The sequence below is a fragment of the Phalacrocorax aristotelis genome, unplaced genomic scaffold (genome assembly GCF_949628215.1).
Source record: "Phalacrocorax aristotelis unplaced genomic scaffold, bGulAri2.1 scaffold_249, whole genome shotgun sequence".
Lineage (NCBI taxonomy): Eukaryota > Metazoa > Chordata > Aves > Suliformes > Phalacrocoracidae > Phalacrocorax > Phalacrocorax aristotelis.
In genome coordinates this window covers 25,583-47,848 of record NW_027441309.1, presented here as the reverse complement: position 1 = coordinate 47,848, position 22,266 = coordinate 25,583, and the positions used below count along the sequence as shown (strand labels likewise).

General features: G+C 56.6%; 2 long non-coding RNA genes across 4 annotated transcripts; both read right to left on the bottom strand.

Annotated features, from left to right (window-relative positions):
* Positions 1-671: 671 nt before the first annotated feature.
* LOC142051337 (uncharacterized) lies at positions 672-6,091 on the bottom strand. 2 transcript variants are annotated; one of them, XR_012658422.1, is made up of 3 exons: positions 6,026-6,091; positions 1,823-1,882; positions 672-1,037 (listed from the first exon to the last, which is right to left on the bottom strand). It is a non-coding gene; the product is annotated as an uncharacterized LOC142051337 (long non-coding RNA). The 2 variants fall into 2 exon arrangements; XR_012658423.1 differs by having other exon boundaries at positions 672-826.
* A 3,217-nt stretch (positions 6,092-9,308) lies between these two features.
* Positions 9,309-12,121, bottom strand: LOC142051336 (uncharacterized). 2 transcript variants are annotated; one of them, XR_012658421.1, is made up of 3 exons: positions 12,004-12,121; positions 11,348-11,731; positions 9,309-9,500 (listed from the first exon to the last, which is right to left on the bottom strand). It is a non-coding gene; the product is annotated as an uncharacterized LOC142051336 (long non-coding RNA). The 2 variants fall into 2 exon arrangements; XR_012658420.1 differs by having other exon boundaries at positions 9,311-9,500; positions 11,391-11,731.
* Positions 12,122-22,266: the final 10,145 nt, after the last annotated feature.

The window sequence follows — 22,266 nt, the reverse complement described above, 5'->3', positions numbered from 1 at the left end:
AAGACGGGGAGGCAGGGAGACACTCAGAGCGAGATGGAGAAAGAAGGTGCGGGGGGGGGGCGCCAAAAAAAAAAGTAAATTTTGCAGCAGGTAAGGAAAGAGAGGGGGCCGGGGGAGAGACAGGGAGGGCCCAGGACGCACAAGAGAGGCAACGGGGCCCCAGTGGCCCAGGACTCACCGCAACTCTCGCTCTCAGCGCTGCTGGCACAATTTAGCCGTTCAGATGCTTCTTTCCCCTCCTCTCCTCCCTGCTTCTTCTGCAGCTCCAGACTCTAGGCCGTCCTCCACCTGAAGAGAATACGTGGGTGTCTTACAGCTCTTACCAGATGAGGCTTCCTAGGCACGTAGCCTAGCTCGCCCGTGCTGGAGCTGGGGGCAGGCGCACGGGGCAAGGGGGGCCAGGGGAAGCTGAGGGGGAGCTCTGGTGAGCTGGGGAGTCGGCCATCTTCTGCACCCAGAAGGTGCAGGGGGAAAAGGTCATCATCCTCCTCCTCCTTTCCCTCTTCCCTTCTATCAGCTCCCGGGTAACTCCTAGGGCTGCCCTCACCCGCTCGCCTTTAGCATACCAGAAGCCTGCCTCGGCGGGTCATTTGAAGCTTCCCATCCCACCAGCCCCAGTAGTACAGGCACACAAGGAGACACCCCTGCACCCACCAAAGGGGCTCGCTCACCTCGCCGGCAGCCCTAGGCCTCACCCGACACAGGGAATCGTGTCCGACACACCACCACGCTGCAGCAAGAGCGGAGGAGGCCTTTCCTTACCAGGAAGCAGCAACGAGCACGGCGGCATCACCTCGCAGGCACCGCAGCATCGCAGGGCTGTTACCTGCGGAGAGAGCAATGGGGATCACAGGGACGCCACCGCGCATGCGCGGCTCCCGGGCTCAGTACCCAATTCTGGTCGCTGGGCAGCAGCATTATCTGAATTACTCTTCTCGATTAATACCATCCAGAAACCGTAACTTGGCTGCATCCACAGAGCTTCTATTCCTCTGCACCTTTCCCCCTCGCAGCCCCAGCAGCGCCGTTCATTGCCTCTGCACCAAACAGCAAAGTGTCTCGAGGGAGGAGAAGCAGCACAGCAAACCTGGGGAACAAGGTTGGGTTCCCACCCCCGCAGAATAAGCCCCAGGAACTGCTTGTAGGCATGTGGCATCAGGGTTGTGATTGGGTTTTGGTTTGGTTTTCTTTTTTTTTCCCCCGCCTTCTTTACATCATGTAATAATTGGGGTTGCTTTTCCAAACTACTGAGTTCTGTGGGGATTTTTTGTGCTTTTGCCCTACAAAAAATGGTCATTTTCACTTTCGGTTTTGTGCATGAGAATGGTTGGCGGGTGCTTTTAGGTTGTTGTTCCTTCCCCCCACCCCCTTTTTTTTTCCTTTCCAGCCGCACAAATCCAGCTGGAGTTGGCTTTCCCAGAAGCCCCAAGTTGTTTTCTTTCCACCAGAATTCTTCCTGTATTTTCACCCCTCATTGCAGGCCCAGAGTCAAGGGGTTTGAGGTATTTTTGTGCCCAGGCAGCAGCTCCCAGGCTGCATAAGCAGCCCCACAGGGGGAAGTCCCTGTTTGAGGGAATCGGCCCCAAATTGGGTTGGGAAAGTGAAGAGAAGGAGAAAAAACCCTGAATAACCTGAAAAAGAACACCTACTCCAGCCCACCAAGCACCGGTCACCTTGCCTGACTCACCTCCAGGGCCCACATCACGCTCGGCTCATCGCTTAGCACCCTCAGATCACAAAAAAAAAAAAAAAGAGTAAAACCCGTAATGGAGCCCTATAGCCATCAGTCACATCTTCCCTCCAGTACTACACACAGACTCACCTTCTTACAGCGCTCCCCTGGGCTCTCCTCCGTTGCCCTGCACGACTCATCCATCTGCACCTGGAAAAACAGTGTTACTGAACAAGTCACCTGGAGGCACAGCAACAGCTTAACCATTCCACAGCTCCTGCGCCCACGTAGGAATACCATCTAGAGCCCAACTACAGCCTGCCGTTAAAGGAAATGCATTAAATCAAACGTTAAGCCCTCGCACATACAAGCCGGAACAGCAAAAACACGGCACGCTCGCGCACCCAGGGCGCAGCCCGACGGAGGTCCACGCGCACCTTGCCGGTTTGATGCGGAGCCACCCAGCATCCCTGCGAGCACAGCTGCAGGCGCCAACAGCAGTTTCACCTACACCCATCTCGGCGCGCAGCGCTTCTGAAGCTTTAAGCTGAAAGCCCTACCTTGACGCTTGGCCACACTAGAAGCGAGCCGTAGCTAGGACTCCACAGAAACACAGCAACACAAATTGCACACCCACAGCGGCGACAGCCTTGCAACTACTTAGACCAGGAACAACAGAGGAAAGTAAAACGGCTTCATCACCCGCACAGGAAAAGCGGCAGACGGAGGCAAAGGGTCAGCATTCATAGCCCTTACAGAACACAGGCGTTCTCTCTCCTTCCATTCCTAAACCCATCCCTTAGGTCTAAATATCGCAGCCCTGCTGTGGCAATAGCGAGAGCGGGGAACCGAGAGCCCTGCCGCCGGCCGTTTGTGTGGCAGGGCACAAAAACAGAGGGACATGTTTTGCCACACACAACCCTGAATCTCCTGAAAATTTATGTTTACCAAAAATAGGCATTTGGAACATATTGCCAGAAACAAAACATTCGGCAATAAAACTTTTATGTGTTTGACACCCGCACATTTTTTGGGAACTTGCTATTTGCTTCCTGGTTTTGCTGGTCTTCCCTCAGAAGTTCTACCTGCAGCCAAGTTATTCCCACCCGCCCGACCGGTTCAAGCATTCACCTTCCTGGTATTACCAGCACATTGAGACACAGGCGAGGAACTTAACTGCTCTTCTAAAACTATCCAAATGACAATTACAGCCCTGAAAGAGGAGTGGAAGAGAAGAACAGGAGAGATCAGGCAGCAAAAATGCTCTGCAGGCTGCTGCCAGCCAACACTGCACTCTTTTGTTAAAGCCACCCCGCCCCCCCAAATGCAAACAAAAAAACCCCCCATGACTTCATGAAGTGCGTTTTTTTTTTTTCTTTTCAGTAGTCCTTTTGGAGCTCATCCCTGTCTCAGCATCTTGTCTTGTCAGAGCATGAAGTGCAGATGATCTGTATCCCGATGCCATTTGCATGGGATGAATACATTTTCAGAAATAGACCCGATCCGTGAGACTCCTGTCACCTTTGTGGTTTTAATAATCGTAACTCAATTTTATCGACTGACACACTTGTGAGAAAACTAATTAACTTGAAACCTAGCCTCTCCTCGGGGAAAAAACGTGTTAGACACCAAATGAAACCGATTCAGAGCTCCAAACCACGATGGAGCCGATAGAGCTGTTGTGACTTAGTTTGTATGTTTAATTAATTGGTTAATAACTCTTCTAAGCAGCGCAGAAAGAAGAGCTGGACCCAAAGAGGGTGCGCTGCGCTGGATCCAAAAAGCACCCTTCCTCCAGAGACCCGCCTCAGGTGGCGAGTTCGCTCTGGTGCATGCCGGCCTCCCGAACTTCGGGGTCCGATGTGACCGGACCCCCACCTCCGGGGAGGGTCCTCGTACCCTGCCCAACCCTTGCTTTCCCCTGCAGCCCCCGATGCCCCCACGCCACCCCCACAAGCAGCCAAACCGGCTTCTGCTTTTGGCCCCCAAACCAGCTCACTTTGGGACCAGTTCTGAGCCAAAAAGCCCAGCTGCTGAGCCTGTTCTCAAGTCCCAAAGGCGCAGCACTTGACCTCTGCTCCTCAGCCCAAAACCACACCACTTAGTCCCCTCGCTCAGGCCCTCAAAACGCACGACTCGATCTGTTTCAGGGCCCCGGCGTCAGCCACAGGAGCCTGCTCTCAAGGCCCAGGAACAGAAGAGCTGTGCTCTCCACGCTCAGGGACCAAACCAGCTGAGCCTGGCTGCGTCCCGGCCCCCTCCGCAGTCCCCACGGGCAACGCTCAGGGCCGCGGAGAGCGCAGCCACCCCGCAGCCCTGCACCCCCACGGCCCACGCGCGCACTGTCGGGGAGGCCTTGGGAACTGAACTGCGTGGGCCCGGCCCCGCACCCCGGCGGGGCAGCCCAGCACCGGCCCGGCAGCGCTTTCTTCCTGCTCTCGCAGGCCTCGTTTCCCCGGCACCGCCGGGCCCGCACCCCAACCCCACAGGGGGCCGGGCCCAGCCCGCCTCCAGCAAACCGCGGCGGCAGCAGCCGGCGTCCCTGCCTGCCTCGCGGGCAAGGGGGGACCCGCCCGGCACCGCAGGAGCCCCCGCCGGGGTCGCCGCCGCCGCCGCCCGACCCCGACGAGGAGCAGCCGAGAGCCGGGTGGGGCTGCCCCTACTCCCCGGGGACGGGCACGGGCTCGGCCCCAAAACCCAACCACCGACCCACGACAGCGCTCGGCCCGGGGCCGCTGCTGCCCGCACCCCGCCGCCCCCCCGGGGGCTCCGCGGACCGGGAGACCACACAGCCGAAACCCGCCGACCCACAGCGCGCCCGGCCATGCGGCTCCTCACCTGCTCTGGCGCGGCTCCGGCTGCCCCACGGCCCGGCACGGAGCCGAACCCGGACACCGGACCATCCGCCGACCCCCCCAACCCCCGGACGCTCCGGGACGGTTCTCATCCCTTTTCGCTCTGACGCCTCGAGCCGAGCCGGCCCCGCTCCTCCGAGCTACCGGCGGTGCCCGCTCTGCCGCTCGGGGCCAGGCCCTGTTCTCGCCCGGACGCGAGAAGCCGCCCCGGGGTCTCCTCGGTGCGTCCAGCCCCGTGCCGTGCCGGAGCGGGGAGAGCCGGGTACGAGCGCGGAGCCCTGGGGCAGGGGTTGCCCCAGTGCCGCCGACGGTGTGTGGGGGGGTGTCGTCGTCCCCCGCCCCACGCGGGGGGCGCACACACGGTACACCCGCGGGCAGGGGCATCCCCGGGGAGCCGTGCGGCCGGGCTGCGCCGTAGGAGGGGAAGGTGATGTTGGTTTCCCATTTTCCCCGCAAACTGATCCTCCCCCCCACCCCGTACTGAGTTGCGCCCCCCCCGGCCCCCCTTTCCCGCGCGTTACAGCCCGCGAAAAAGCTTTTAACAACCCGATCGACAACACTCCCTTTATCCCTCTTCCAGCAGCAGCAGCAGCAGCAGCGAGAGATTAAGGCAACTGCAGCAGAGAGGAGGAAGGCAAGGAGAGCCTTTTCAAGCAAGGGCAGGACAAAATGCACGGCGTGGACAGGCACAGGAGAGGCTGCATTATCTGGAAAGCACAACGCCTGCCCAAGGGCAGAAAATAAGGAACGAATTGTTTCCAAGGAGCTGCAGCAGACGAATCACCTTTTTCTTTATTGCACTCCTGCCCTTTGTTATCCAAAGCGATAGGCTTCACCACCGGGCAGAAAATAGCTGCCTAGATTTACACGGACAACCAGAAACAATCAAGCCACCCAGCAAGAAGTTCGCAGCAGAGGTATAACCCATCAGCAGCTAAAACATTTGTTACGCAGCCACAACTAGGCACTAAACAAAGGCTTTCCAACTCTGGAGGTCTAGAACAGGTAAACATTAGCACAGAAGCACAAGGGGCTCCGTCACACTGCACAAATCTCCCCGTGCCTACACACGCACACGCTCAGAAATTTTTTATCAGAAAACGCCCGACTCAGCCATTTGCCACAGTCACGAGACTCACGACATGATAACACGACATGACACACGAGGTGGGCTCAGAGTTTTAAGGCAAGAAATACCTCCCCCACCCCCCCACCGGAGATCTTTCAGGGTCCACACCTGCCATCTCCCCGCACCAAACGTAACCGGCCAAAGGCTTTCAGGTGACCCAAAACACAGTACACAAAAAATAACCGGGGAGAGCCCTACATTGTGGAAAAGCGAACGATGCCCGGCCGGGGCTTCTCTGCGGGGCCCGGCCCCCGCCCCGGCACCCGCCCCGGCACCCGCCCCGGCCCCCGGCCCGACCCGCACGGAGATACCCCCCGGCCCGCGCCAGGCCTCACCTCACACGGAGACCCACCCGCTGCCCGAACTCACCCACCAGCGCTCTCCGGCCCCCGGACACGGCCGCGCTGCTCTCTCAGGCGGCTGCCGCAGGCGAGGCTCGGGCACCGCCAGGCCTCCAGCCGTCCCGAGGGGCTGCCGGCCACCGCAGGGGATGGCTGCCGGCGGCCGGACCGCCGCGGCGCTCCCCGCCCAGCTCCGAGCAGGCTCCGCCGGCCGCGGGCTTCCCACGCCAGGCCGCAGAGGGGCCCCGGCACCGCACAGGGACGCCTCGCGACCCGGCCGCCACACGCACCGGCCCTTCGGCCGCCACACGCACCGCTCCCGCTCCGCCGCTCCGCGCACGCGCCACCGGAAGCCCGAGCCCCGCGGGGCGGCCCTTAAAGGGCGGCCGGAAGGAACGGCCCCCACCGGCCCCGCCACCGCGCCGGACCGCCCCCGCGCCCAGCCGGTGAGCGCCAGCGCCCCCTGCTGGCCGGGCCGCGCTCAGCTCGCGAGGGCGCCGAGGGCCGGGCGGGGCGGGACGCGCCGGCTCGGGGCCAGCGCCTTCTCGGGGCGAGCGGGAAACCCCTGCGGGCCCCGGTCACGGCCGGGCAGAGCCGCGCGCCCTCCGAGAGCTGCTGAACGCGGCTGCCGCTCGTGACACATACCGAGCCGTCTGCGACGGGAGCGGGCAGAGGAGGAAGGGGCCGGCGGCCGCGGGGCCCTGGCCCCAGGCGGGGGGGGGGGGGCTGGGGCCCGGGGGGCCGCCCTGCTGGGTCACTGCCCTGCGCCGCACCGCGCTGGGGGCTGGGGGCTGGGGCCCGACCGGCGCCGGGGGACCGGGGGCCGCCACGAGCAGGGGGCCTGAGCTTAGCCACGGCCTGCAAAACACCCCGAAGCGTGAGACGCTGCAAGGCCAAGGTGGTCCTTGGCAATGGGGGCGCCTGGGCTCGGCCTCCGCCTTACCTGTCCTGGGTCTGCGTGGCGTTCCAGGAGAATGGTGTTTTCCTTGTGCGGAAGGTGGGCTGGCCGTTCGGCCGTGCCCCGGCCGTTACCGATCCTGCCAAAGGCGCTCGCACGCTCTGGCCCATTACTGCTGCGGTACCGTGCCGTAGCAGAAAGGTGTTGTGTTTTCTCACAAAAAGCCTCCTATGGTCAGTTGAAGAAATAACCTCCTTCCGTGGCACTGACTCTTTTTGTACAGTCCATAGCCGGCTTTCGGCTTTTGTCTTTACAGCATTCAGTTTGCTTTCTGCCTAGCTTTCTACCTGCTGTGAAACATTTGGATGGTTTTTTCTTGTTGATTTTTTTTCCCCCTACTTGCTCCACAACTCCCACACCAACCACCCAGCGTGGCTCGCCTTTCAGCCCCCAGACCGAGGAGCCTTGCCCTGGGACGGCCCTTACATGTCAGCAGAGTTGTTCCAGCTCTCACCCTGTCCCTACCCAGCTGAAGACGTCTGTGTCCATGGGAGACACCCAGAAACTCCCCCTAGCAGCGTGGCAGTCCCCTGCCCCGTCAGTGAAAACTGCGGCAATATCGGCTAAGTTTAAAAGCGTCGGCAGGAGGTGCAGAATACGTAAATAAAGCGGCGGTTGGCTGCCGGGTATGGGTGCGATATAAATACATTTTGTTTACAGGCCTTCGTGCCTATTCAGCGTTGAACGGCACCTCAGCCCACCCACCCCGGGGCTCACGGGGCTCGGAGAAGGGTCTCCCCAAGGGCACAACCTAAGGCAGCGCAGGAAGCCCAGCTGCCACGCTCCCAGTCGCTACGGGACGCTTGCTTACAGCTACGCCGACGAGGGTACGGATGAGGCTGGAACTAGCAGAAATGCTGACTCTTCTGGCCTTTTATTTGTGGAAGGTACAGTGCGCGAGCCTCGGCGGCTCACAGGAGAAGCGCGCAGTGCTGCCTAACTCTCATTCTCAGCTCACGTACTACTGCCAAAGCTCCTGCCCTGTGCTGTGCCAGATGCCGGCTGGCGTGAGCACCTGGGCTCCTGAGGGACCCCCTTGTCCTGAGAGCCAGAGGTACTCACTTCCCTTTGCATGAGGCCTGTAGGAGATATACCCTGCAATTTAAAAAATCCGTATCAAATGTGGCAGACTCAAAAGAGGGCATTTTTAAAAAGGCAGGTTTGTTTTCTTTGTTAACTTTACGATCTACAGCCTAGCAAAGAGCTCCCTTTCAGTGTCAGTCGCTTGGCTTTCTCCCCTACTGACGAGGTCCCAGCCTCCCGGTGAGATCTCGCTGGAGATATTCTGAGTTTCCCTCAAGTACGGGGCTGCCCTAGCCCGAGGCCAGCGAAGAAGCTGACTTTGCCCGTGCCTGAATCAGCAACACGTCCAGCAGGCGACTTGCAGAGCCCAGGGAACCCTCGTAAAGAGGTTTGGGGGTGGGGCGCGCCACATCTGCGGCATCGGCCGTGGGAAAGGACCGGCGCAGTAAAACAGGTGGGTGAAACCGCGGTCCGCGCCAATACGTGCTGCTGCCTGGGGCATCGCTTTGCTGCGGGTCAAGTCAGATGCTCTCTGTAAGAGTCAGTCAGGGTAAAGGCAGCAGCAGATTTCTTTTCTGCTCATTTTAACAAAGGCTGGACGGAGCCCATAGAGGAAGGCACTACGTGTCTTGCTGGGTTCGTTTCCCTGCCTTCTCGTAAGCTGTCGCGGAAACTTGCACGAGCAAAGCCTGTGCAAGCTGATGACAGCCACACACGGTTGAAGAGGGAGCAGACGGTGAGAGCAGAGGTGTGCGCTCAGGCTGTGCGCTGGAAGCTAATGCTAATGCTGCAAAATAAAGAGTGGATTTTCTTTTTTGGGTTTAGGTGAGCGCTAAACATGACATGTGCATATGTGCGTGTGTCTCTCGCAGGTTTTTGTCATACACCCCACCCTCCCACCCCAAAAAAACAACCCACACATGCCACGCGTTAAACAGTGGTTTTCCGTTGTACTTAGAAGTGCTTACATAGGTGTGTTGGTTTTTTTCTTTTTTATTTTTTAATGCAGAAACAGCAATACGATAGATTTAATACAGCTAGCAATTAGATGGGTGTAGCTTTAGAGCGTCGGCTGTTTACAAAGCAACCGCACACCTTCTTTAACTCACAGTTTAAACAAGTAAACTTGCAGTGCATCACACGTGCTTTGTACAGTCACGTTCCACACGGCAGGCCAGATGCTTCACCCTGCCTTGTCCTTGTTGCCCCGACTCCAACGGGACCGCCGAGGCCATCCTGGGGACAGCGCCGCTTTCTAGCAGCTGGGTTGCTTGCCTGGACGCCCCACAGACAAAGAGTCATTTCCCCACTGAACCTCTTCTCAAATAATTTCCTAGCCTTGCAGGCCCCACGTCCTTTGGTTCATATTTCCTTTTTTCCGGGCTTGATGCACAGGACCGACGATTTCCAGAAATAGAAACAGAGGCTGATTCAGTCCAGGCTCAACATTCTCTGACCTAAACCAAACTGTCTTCGAAGAGATAGCTGTACCGTAGGCACCACCTCGGGAACAGAAGTTGCCCTGTCATAAAAAAAAAAAAAAAGAAGGAAAACAAGGCATTTCAGGCTGAGGAGGCTGAGCGGTGTGCTGGGGGCGGTGGGGGTTGGAAAGAAACAGTTCAGACGATTAGAGCGAGCTTAGCGTTGCAAAGCGTGCCATTATTTTTAATTTGGCAGTCAGAAGACAATAGATTCTGACACTGATTTCCTGTGTGCTGCGGGAGTTCTCTCCTCAGCATTCCTGTGCACCATTTTACTTTTGTGTCCCGTCCGCTTCGCTTTTGCGCTGTAGCTCTCCGGTTCTAGCTACGCTTCCCACCACCCCCATTACTCTTTGACAAGCCCAGCTCTCACTGTGCTTCCCTTCCCTTCCCTTCCCTTCCCGTATGCGCGTGCAGGGAAAAGCCCGCGCGTCTGCCACTACAGGACACGCTCTGGGAGGCAGGAGAGATGACGACGCTCCCTGACAGAGGACACAGCTGAGGGGCGGTCCGCCGGGGCTGGGGAGATGGCAGCACCTTCCCTCAGCTGCCCCATCCGAGCACAGGTGCAGGTGAGCACTGAGGAGAGACAAGCAGGCAGGAGCCGCAGAGCGAGAGAGAAAATAAAATTCACGGGTGGGTGCTACTTGCGTCTCATTTTTAGCGCAAGGGATGAATTCTCAGCACGTTCTTGGAGCTGCCCCTTTGGGACTCACGGAGAAGAGGGAGGTTGGCCACGCGGTGCAGCCCAGCTCTGCTTCCCCTAAATGGTTTTACTGTTCAGGTGTTGCCCTAATCTGGCCGGTACCCCTGCAAAGAGTTTGGGATTTCTGCTGCCTCTCCGGGCCAGCCGCAGACCCTGACTTCATCGCAGCGAATGACCCTGCGCTCGTCAGAGCGGTTGCCGAGTCACATCCCGCTGCCTTCCCTGCAGAACCGGTGACCCTTTTTCAGCCCTTGCCCCCTCTTCTCTCCGCTCGTTGCCCATCCCTTTATCAGTGCCGGCACCGATCCTGCCTCCAGCTCGCCCTGTCTCCACCTGCGAGCGCCCAACAGGAGCTAAATGTCTCCTCAAGGACGCACGGAAGAGACGCGCAGGTAACCCAGCACAGACCCCCTGCAAACATCTTCTTTCCATTTTCTTTCCTCTCCTGACACGAAGAGATGACTTAGGAAAAAGCGTACTGCTCACACTTCACCTGCACTGCTTCTACTTTCACTTTCGCTCTCCTTGGCAGTAATTAATAGCGGTGGCTGGGGGGGCTGGGGCATTCCCCCAAAGCGGCTGCAGTTACATCCGGGCGGTTGTGGCACTCCATTAGCTCTGTAGTTTTTAAATCTAAATCTTCTGGAATTGTTAGTTCTGCTCAGGAATCACCCGTACCTGCAAATTTTCTTAATAGCTACGCTTGACCCCAGCCACTGTTTAACAGCTCACCTTTATTTCTCTTCATTTAAGAACCTAAAGCTTCGTTTACTGCTTGGGTTGGAAGCAGGAGCTGTCGCTGCCTCTGAACTTTCTAACAGCCCTGTTACAATTTCAGTACTACCCGCTCCCAATTTAGCTTTCCGGGTCGATTTTCATTCTAGATTCGAAAATTTCCTTATTTTGTTTCTGATCAGGAGTCATTAATGCCTGCAGTTGATTTAGTAACGGCTGTATTTAGATTGAGCTATTAATGACTCGCAACTCTATTTATGGCATAAAAAAGGACTGCCTTTATTTTTTTTAACTACAGATTAGGAATAATGACTGCCTGGTTTGTTCAGTAATAGGTGTGATTAAATTTAGTCACGACTCCTCCCTAAATAATATGTATTTATTTGCACTCTAACAATTTAACCTTCCCTTTACTGGTCAGGGGCACCGACAAGTGCCCGTGCGTACCTCCGCTCCCCCTGCGCCGGCTCCCCAGGGAACAGCCTCTTACCCTGACCAGAGTCTGCAGCGGCCCGTTGTCATCCCAGCTCCTCGCCCTCGAGAAAGCGGCCGCCTGAAGCGGCGGCAGCTCCGCTGCTGCCCAGAGGGGACGGAAATGGCGCGGGGTAAAGCTCTCCGGGCCGCCTGCGTCCCGCGCGGAGGCGGTGACCTCAGCAGCCTGTACGCTGTTGGGGCCGAGCCAACAACCTGAGGAGGAGTCGCAGGGCGTAGCTGTTTCTGCAACAACCACGCTTTCCCGCCTGGCTGGACAAGAAAGCGGGGCCTGCGGGGGCCTGGAGAGGCAGCATCGCTGTAGGTTGTGCCACGGCTGTTGAGAGGCCAAGGCAACACCTGAAACAGTGAACGGCACAACTAGTGAAAACCCCCAAGGTTCCGGGTTCAGTAAAGACAGGAATTGCAGCAGCACAATAAAATGATCTCACGAGGGGAAAAAAAACAGCAAAGCAAAAACCAAACCCCAAACAGAACACCATACCACTAACCCGTCTCACCGCCCCCTCAGCGCCCAAAACAGCATCCTGGGAGAAAAAAAGCAAAGCAGGCCACAAGGGACCTTTCTAGTACAGATGCCGCCAAAGAGTGCCAAGCTCTGGAATCCTTACCTCAGGCAACGCCTCCGCTTCTCTAAACGCCAGAGCACGCCTGCCCGGGGGGCTGAGACAGCCCCAAAGCTGCGACCGCCCGAGGGAACACGGGAGCACCGACGCCAGAGAAGCCCAGGGCCAGAGCCGGGGCTCTTCCACCCCCGGGCCCCGCCCCCGCCCTTCCCACAGCGCCCCGCGAAAGGGGCGGGCCGAGCCCCCCGGGGGGTGAAGGCCCCGGGAGCCGTACGAGAGCCGCCTGGAGTTCCCGGCACGGGAGGGAGGGGGGAGAGAAAACACCCAAACCGAGCCCCCCGAGCGGAGCAAACACAGGCTCGGGCTGTTGCCGGGGGGCGGGGCCTGTCGCTAAGGGGAGAGAGCCGGCACCGCCCCCCGGGCCGTTGCCGGGGGGTGGGGCCTGTCGCTAAGGGGAGAGAGCCGGCACCGCCCCCCGGGCCGTTGCCGGGGGGTGGGGCCTGTCACTAAGGGGGTGTGTCCAAAGGGACGCTGGCAATGCCCCTGGAGCCATCACCAAGGGCAGGGCCTGTTGCTATGGAGGGTGGGGCCAGGCAGCACCAGCAACACCCCCAGGCTGTCACCAGGGGGTGGGACCTGTTGCTAACTGGGGATGCTGGGGAGCACACGAGCACGGCCCCACCCCACCAGGCCCTCGCCAGGGGGCGGGGCCTGTCGCAAAGGTGGGTGGGGCCAGAGGGGTCAGATATCAGCCCGCGCGTATAGACCAGTGCGTCCCAGTAATGACCAACATGCCACACAGTATGGATCCCAGTACATCCCAGCTCCCTCCCAGCGACGCCCAGTACATCCCAGTTCCCTCCCAGTACATCCCAGTTGACTACCAGTGCAGCCCAGTACATCCCAGATCCCTCCCAGTCCGTCCCAGTTCCTTCCAAGTCCGTCCCAGTACATCCCGGTTCCCTCACAGTACATCCCAGTTCCCTACCAGTTCACACACAGTTCACTCCCAGTTCCATTCCAGTACATCCCAGTACATGCCAGTTGCCTCCCAGTTTCCTCTAAGTACATCCCAGTACTTCAAAGTTCCCTCCCAGTACATCCCAGTTCCCTCACAGTACATCCCAGTACTTCACAGTTCACTCCCACTACATCCCAGTACATCCCAGTTCCCCCTTGGTACATAACACTTCCCTCCCAATACATCCCAGTTCCCTCCCATTACATCCCGATTCCCTCCCAGTACATCCCAGTTCCCTGCCAGTATGTCCCAGTACATCCCAGTTCCCTCACAGTACATCCCAGTTCCCTCCCAGTACATCCCAGTACATCCCAGTTCCCTCCCACTACATACCAGTTCCCTCCCAGTACATCCCAGTACATCCTGGTACATCCCAGTTCCCACCCAGTACATCCTACTACATACCAGTTCCCTCCCAGTTCCATCCCAGTTCCATCCCAGTTCCATCCCAGTACATCCCAGTACTTCACAGTTCCCTCCCAGTACATCCCAGTTCCCTCTAAGTACATCCCAGTACTTCACAGTTCCCTCCCAGCACATCCCAGTACGTCCCAGTTCCCCTCAGTACATAACACTTCCCTCCCAGTACATAACAGTACATCCCAGTGTCCTCACACTACATCCCAGTTCCCTCCCAGTACATCCCAGTTCCCTACCAGTACATCCCAGTTCCCTCCCAGTTCCTTCCCAGTACATAACAGTTACCTCCCAGTACATCCCAGTACATCCCAGTAGATCCTGGTACATCCCAAATCCCTGCCAGTTCCACCCGGTACAACCCAGTACAAGCCTGTACATCCTAGTTCCTCCACGGTACATCCCAGGGCATCCCCGCACATTGTAGTGCCTCCCAGTACATCCCAGATCCCTCCCAGTACTGGGAGGGACCTGGGATGTACTGGGAGGGAACTGGGACGTACTGGGAGGGACCTGGGATGTACTGGGAGGGAACTGGGATGTACTGGGAGGGACCTGGGATGTACTGGGATGTAATGGGACAGAACTGGGATGTATTGGGAGGCACTGGGAAAGAAGTGGTAGCGAACCGGGAGGGAATTGGGATGTACGGGGATGAACTGGTAGGGAACTGGGATGTACTGGCATGGAACTGGGATGTATTGGGATGTACAGGAACGGAACTGGAATGTACTGCGATGTACTGGGAGCGAACTGGGATTTACTGGGATGTACTGGGAGGAAACTGGGATATACTGGGAGGAAACTGGGAGGGAAGTGGGTGTCAACTGGGACATTCCAGTTTCCTCCCAGTACATCCCAGTTCCCTACCAGTGCATCCCAGTCCGTCCCAGTTCCCTACCAGTCCGTCCCAGTTCCCTCCCAGTCCGTCCCAGTACATCCCAGTTCCCTCCCAGTACATCCTACTACATACCAGTTCCCTCCCAGTTCACTCCCAGTACACAACAGTTACCTCCCAGTACGTCCCAGTTCCCTCCCAGTACGTCCCAGTACATCCCAGTTCCGTCCCAGTTCCCTACCAGTGCGTCCTAGTTCCCTCCCAGTACGTCCCAGTTCCCTCTTAGTCCATTCCAGTTCCCTCCAGTATATCCCACTACATCCCAGTTCCCTCCAGTACATCTCAGTTCTCTCCCATTTCCCTCCCAGTACATCCCAGTTCCCTCACAGTTCACACACAGTTCACTCCCAGTTCACACACAGTTCACTCCCAGTTCCATTCCAGTACATCCCAGTACATGCCAGTTCCCTCCCAGTACATCACACTACATCCCAGTTCCCTCCCAGTTGCTGCTAAGTACATCCCAGGACTTCACAGTTCCCTCCCAGCACATCCCAGTACGTCCCAGTTCCCCTCAGTATATAACACTTCCCTCCCAGTACATACCAGTACATCCCAGTGTCCTCACAGTACGTCCCAGTTCCCTCCCAGTACATAACAGTTCCCTCCCAGTCCGTCCCAATCCCCTCCCAGTACGTCCCAGTTCCCTGCCAGTATGTCCCAGTACATCCCAGTTCCCTCCCAGTACATACCAGTTCCCTCCCAGTAAATCCCAGTTCCCTCACAGTCCGTCCCAATCCCCTCCCAGTACATCCCAGTTCCCTGCCAGTATGTCCCAGTACATCCCAGTTCCCTCCCAGTACATACCAGTTCCCTCCCAGTACATCCCAGTTCCCTCCCAGTTCCCTCCCACTACATCCCAGGACATCCCAGTTCCCTCCCAGTACATACCAGTTCCCTCCCAGTACATCCCAGTACATCCTGGTACATCCCAGTTCCCACCCAGTACATCCTACTACATACCAGTTCCCTCCCAGTTCACTCCCAGTACATCCCAGTACTTCACAGTTCCCTCCCAGTACATCCCAGTACGCACCGGTTCCCCTCTGTACATAACACTTCCCTCCCAGTACATAACAGTACATCCCAGTGTCCTCACAGTACGTCCCAGTTCCCTCCCAGTACATCTCAGTTCCCTACCAGTACGTCCCAGTTCCCTCCCAGTCCGTCCCAGTACATCCCAGTTCCCTCCCAGTTCACTCCCAGTACATAACAGTTACCTCCCAGTACATCCCAGTAGATCCTGGTACATCCCAAATCCATGCCAGTTCCACCCGGTACAACCCAGTACAAGCCTGTACATCCTAGTTCCTCCACAGTACATCCCAGGGCATCCCCGCACATTGTAGTGCCTCCCAGTACATCCCAGTTCCCTCCCAGTACATCCCAGTTCCCTCTAAGTACATCCCAGTACTTCACAGTTCCCTCCCAGTTCATTCCCAGTTACCTCCCAGTACATCCCAGTACATCCTAGTAGATACTAGGACATTTCAAATCCCTGCCAGTTCCACCCGGTACAACCCAGTACAAGCCTGTACATCCTAGTTCCTCCACGGTACATCCCTGTGCATCCCCGCACATTGTAGTGCCTTCCAGTACATCCCAGGTCCCTCCCAGTTCACTCCCAGTACACAACAGTTACCTCCCAGTACATCCCAGTACATCCCAGTAGATCCTGGTACATCCCAAATCCCTGCCAGTTCCACCCGGTACAACCCAGTACAAGCCTGTACATCCTAGTTCCTCCACGGTACATCCCAGGACATCCCCGCACATTGTAGTGCCTCCCAATACATCCCAGCTCCCTCCCAGTACTGGGAGGGAACTGGGACGTACTGGGAGGGAACTGGGATGTACTGGGATGTAATGGGACGGAACTGGGATGTATTGGGAGGCACTGGGAAAGAAGTGGTAGTGAACCGGGAGGGAATTGGGATGTACGGGGATGAACTGGTAGGAAACTGGGATGTACTGGCATGGAACGGGGATGTATTGGGATGTACAGGAACGGAACTGGAATGTACTGCGATGTACTGGGATGTACTGGGAGCGAACTGGGATTTACTGGGATGTACTGGGAGGAAACTGGGATATACTGGGAGGAAACTGGGATATACTGGGAGGCATTGGGAGGGAAGTGGGTGTCAACTGGGACATTCCAGTTTCCTCCCAGTACATCCCAGTTGCCTACCAGTGCAGCCCAGAACATCCCACTTCCCTCCCAGTCCGTCCCAATCCCCTCCCAGTACATCCCAGTTCCCTGCCAGTATGTCCCAGTACATCCCAGTTCCCTCCCAGTACATACCAGTTCCCTCCCAGTACATCCCAGTTCCCTCCCAGTTCCCTCCCACTACATCCCAGTACATCCCAGTTCCCTCCCAGTACATACCAGTTCCCTCCCAGTACATCCCGGTACATCCTGGTACATCCCAGTTCCCACCCAGTACATCCTACTACATACCAGTTCCCTCACAGTTCACTCCCAGTACATCCCAGTACTTCACAGTTCCCTCCCAGTACATCCCAGTACGTCCCAGTTCCCCTCAGTACATAACACTTCCCTCCCAGTACATACCAGTACATCCCAGTGTCCTCACAGTACGTCCCAGTTCCCTCCCAGTACATCCCAGTTCCCTACCAGTACATCCCAGTTCCCTCCCTGTTCCTTCCCAGTACATAACAGTTACCTCCCAGTACATCCCAGTAGATCCTGGTACATCCCAAATCCCTGCCAGTTCCACACGGTACAACCCAGTACAAGCCTGTACATCCTAGTTCCTCCACGGTACATCCCAGGGCATCCCCGCACACTGTAGTGCCTCCCAGTACATCCCAGGTCCCTCCCAGTACTGGGAGGGACCTGGGATGTACTGGGAGGGAACTGGGACGTACTGGGAGGGACCTGGGATGTACTGGGATGTAATGGGACGGAACTGGGATGTATTGGGAGGCACTGGGAAAGAAGTGGTAGCGAACCGGGAGGGAATTGGGATGTACGGGGATGAACTGGTAGGAAACGGGGATGTACTGGCATGGAACGGGGATGTATTGGGATGTACAGGAACGGAACTGGAATGTACTGCGATGTACTGGGAGCAAACTGGGATTTACTGGGATGTACTGGGAGGAAACTGGGATATACTGGGAGGAAACTGGGAGGAAAGTGGGTGTCAACTGGGACATTCCAGTTTCCTCCCAGTACATCCCAGTTCCCTACCAGTGCATCCCAGTCCGTCCCAGTTCCATCCCAGTCCGTCCCAGTACATCCCAGTTCCCTCCCAGTTCACTCCCAGTACATAACAGATACTTCCCAGTACATCCCAGTACATCCCAAATCCCTGCCAGTTCCACCCGGTACAACCCGGTACAAGCCTGTACATCCTAGTTCCTCCACAGTACATCCCAGGGCATCCCCGCACATTGTAGTGCCTCCCAGTACATCCCAGTTCCCTCCCAGTACTGGGAGGGACCTGGGATGTACTGGGAGGGAACTGGGACGTACTGGGAGGGAACTGGGATGTACTGGGATGTAATGGGACGGAACTGGGATGTATTGGGAGGCACTGGGAAAGAAGTGGTAGTGAACCGGGAGGGAACTGGGATGTACGGGGATGAACTGGTAGGAAACTGGGATGTACTGGCATGGAACGGGGATGTATTGGGATGTACAGGAACAGAACTGGAATGTACAGCGATGTATTGGCATGTACTGGCAGCGAGCTGGGATTTACTGGGATGTACTGGGAGGAAACTGGGATATACTGGGAGGAAACTGGGATATACTGGGAGGCATTGGGAGGGAAGTGGGTGTCAACTGGGACATTCCAGTTTCCTCCCAGTACATCCCAGTTCCCTACCAGTGCAGCCCAGTACATCCCAGTTCCCTCCCAGTCCGTCCCAATCCCCTCCCAGTACATCCCAGTTCCCTGCCAGTATGTCCCAGTACATCCCAGTTCCCTCCCAGTACATACCAGTTCGCTCCCAGTACATCCCAGTTCCCTCCCAGTTCCCTCCCACTACATCCCAGTACATCCCAGTTCCCTACCAGTGCAACCCAGTACATCCCAGATCCCTCCCAGTCCCTCCCGGTACATCCCAGTACATCCCAGTTCCCTCACAGTACATCCCAGTTCCCTCCCAGTTCACACACAGTTCACTCCCAGTTCCATTCCAGTACATCCCAGTACATGCCAGTTGCCTCCCAGTTTCCTCTAAGTACATCCCAGTACTTTAAAGTTCCCTCCCAGTACATCCCAGTTCCCTCACAGTACATCCCAGTACTTCACAGTTCACTCCCACTACATCCCAGTACGTCCCAGTTCCCCCTTGGTACATAACACTTCCCTCCCAATACATCCAAGTTCCCTCCCAGTACATCCCAATCCCCTCCCAGTACATCCCAGTTCCCTGCCAGTATGTCCCAGTACATCCCAGTTCCCTCCCAGTACATACCAGTTCCCTCCCAGTACATCCCAGTTCCCTCCCAGTTCCCTCCCACTACATCTCAGTTCCCTCCCAGTACATACCAGTTCCCTCCCAGTACATACCAGTACATCCTGGTACATCCCAGTTCCCACCCAGTACATCCTACTACATACCAGTTCCCTACCAGTTCACTCCCAGTACATCCCAGTACTTCACAGTTCCATCCCAGTACATCCCAGTACGCACCAGTTCCCCTCAGTACATAACACTTCCCTCCCAGTACATAACAGTACATCCCAGTGTCCTCACAGTACGTCCCAGTTCCCTCCCAGTACATACCAGTTCCCTCCCAGTACATCCCAGTTCCCTCCCAGTTCCCTCCCACTACATCCCAGTTCCCTCCCAGTACATACCAGTTCCCTCCCAGTACATCCCAGTACATCCTGGTACATCCCAGTTCCCACCCAGTACATCCTACTACATACCAGTTCCCTCCCAGTTCACTCCCAGTACATCCCAGTACTTCACAGTTCCATCCCAGTACATCCCAGTACGCACCAGTTCCCCTCAGTACATAACACTTCCCTCCCAGTACATAACAGTACATCCCAGTGTCCTCACAGTACGTCCCAGTTCCCTCACAGTACATCCCAGTTCCCTACCAGTACGTCCCAGTTCCCTCCCAGTTCACTCCCAGTACATAACAGTTACCTCCCAGTACATCCCAGTACATCCCAGTAGATCCTGGTACATCCCAAATCCCTGCCAGTTCCACCCGGTACAACCCAGTACAAGCCTGTACATCCTAGTTCCTCCACAGTACATCCCAGGGCATCCCCGCACATTGTAGTGCCTCCCAGTACATCCCAGTTCCCTCCCAGTACTGGGAGGGAACTGGGATGTACTGGGAGGGACCTGGGATGTACTGGGAGGGAACTGGGATGTACTGGGATGTAATGGGACAGAACTGGGATGTAATGGGACGGAACTGGGATGTATTGGGAGGCACTGGGAAAGAAGTGGTAGTGAACCGGGAGGGAATTGGGATGTACGGGGATGAACTGGTAGGGAACTGGGATGTACTGGCATGGAACGGGGATGTATTGGGATGTACAGGAACAGAACTGGAATGTACAGCGATGTATTGGCATGTACTGGCAGCGAGCTGGGATTTACTGGGATGTACTGGGAGGAAACTGGGATATACTGGGAGGAAACTGGGATATACTGGGAGGCATTGGGAGGGAAGTGGGTGTCAACTGGGACATTCCAGTTCCCTACCAGTACATCCCAGTTCCCTACCAGTGCAGCCCAGTACATCCCAGTTCCCTCCCAGTCCGTCCCAATCCCCTCCCAGTACATCCCAGTTCCCTGCCAGTATGTCCCAGTACATCCCAGTTCCCTCCCAGTAAATCCCAGTTCCCTCCCAGTACATACCAGTTCCCTCCCAGTACATCCCAGTACATCCCAGTTCCCACCCAGTACATCCTACTACATACCAGTTCCCTCCCAGTTCACTCCCAGTACATCCCAGTACTTCACAGTTCCCTCCCAGTACATCCCAGTACGTCCCAGTTCCCCTCAGTACATAACACTTCCCTCCCAGTACATAACAGTACATCCCAGTGTCCTCACAGTACGTCCCAGTTCCCTCACAGTACATCCCAGTTTCCTCCCAGTACATCCCAGTTCCCTCCCTGTTCCTTCCCAGTACATAACAGTTACCTCCCAGTACATCCCAGTACATCCCAGTAGATCCTGGTACATCCCAAATCCCTGCCAGTTCCACCCGGTACAACCCAGTACAAGCCTGTACATCCTAGTTCCTCCACAGTACATCCCTGTGCATCCCCGCACATTGTAGTGCCTTCCAGTACATCCCAGGTCCCTCCCAGTTCACTCCCAGTACACAACAGTTACCTCCCAGTACATCCCAGTACATCCCAGTAGATCCTGGTACATCCCAAATCCCTGCCAGTTCCACCCGGTACAACCCAGTACAAGCCTGTACATCCTAGTTCCTCCACGGTACATCCCAGGACATCCCCGCACATTGTAGTGCCTCCCAGTACATCCCAGTTCCCTCCCAGTACATCCCAGTTCCCTCCCGGTACATCCCAGTTCCCACCCAGTACATCCTACTACATACCAGTTCCCTCCCAGTTCACTCCCAGTACATCCCAGTACTTCACAGTTCCCTCCCAGTACATCCCAGTACGTCCCAGTTCCCCTCAGTACATAACACTTCCCTCCCAGTACATACCAGTACATCCCAGTGTCCTCACAGTACGTCCCAGTTCCCTCACAGTACATCCCAGTTCCCTACCAGTACATCCCAGTTCCCTCCCTGTTCCTTCCCAGTACATAACAGTTACCTCCCAGTACATCCCAGTAGATCCTGGTACATCCCAAATCCCTGCCAGTTCCACCCGGTACAACCGAGTACAAGCCTGTACTTCCTAGTTCCTCCACAGTACATCCCAGGGCATCCCCGCACATTGTAGTGCCTCCCAGTACATCTCAGTTCCCTCCCAGTACTGGGAGGGACCTGGGATGTACTGGGAGGGACCTGGGATGTACTGGGAGGGAACTGGGATGTACTGGGATGTAATGGGACGGAACTGGGATGTAATGGGACGGAACTGGGAAAGAAGTGGTAGTGAACCGGGAGGGAATTGGGATGTACGGGGATGAACTGGTAGGGAACTGAGATGTACTGGCATGGAATGGGGATGTATTGGGATGTACAGGAACGGAACTGGAATGTACTGCGATGTACTGGGATGTACTGGGAGCAAACTGGGATTTACTGGGATGTACTGGGAGGAAACTGGGATATACTGGGAGGCACTGGGAGGGAAGTGGGTGTCAACTGGGACATTCCAGTTTCCTCCCAGTACATCCCAGTTCCCTACCAGTGCAGCCCAGTACATCCCAGATCCCTCCCAGTACATCCCAGTTCCCTCCCAGTCCGTCCCAATCCCCTCCCAGTACATCCCAGTTCCCTGCCAGTATGTCCCAGTACATCCCAGTTCCCTCCCAGTACATACCAGTTCCCTCCCAGTACATCCTGGTACATCCCAGTTCCCACCCAGTACATCCTACTACATACCAGTTCCCTCCCAGTTCACTCCCAGTACATCCCAGTACTTCACAGTTCCCTCCCAGTACATCCCAGTACGTCCCAGTTCCCCTCAGTACATAACACTTCCCTCCCAGTACATACCAGTACATCCCAGTGTCCTCACAGTACGTCCCAGTACCCTCCCAGTACATCCCAGTTCCCTACCAGTACATCCCAGTTCCCTCCCTGTTCCTTCCCAGTACATAACAGTTACCTCCCAGTACATCCTAGTAGATACTAGGACATTTCAAATCCCTGCCAGTTCCACCCGGTACAACCCAGTACAAGCCTGTACATCCTAGTTCCTCCACAGTACATCCCTGTGCATCCCCGCACATTGTAGTGCCTTCCAGTACATCCCATGTCCCTCCCAGTTCACTCCCAGTACACAACAGTTACCTCCCAGTACCTCCCAGTACATCC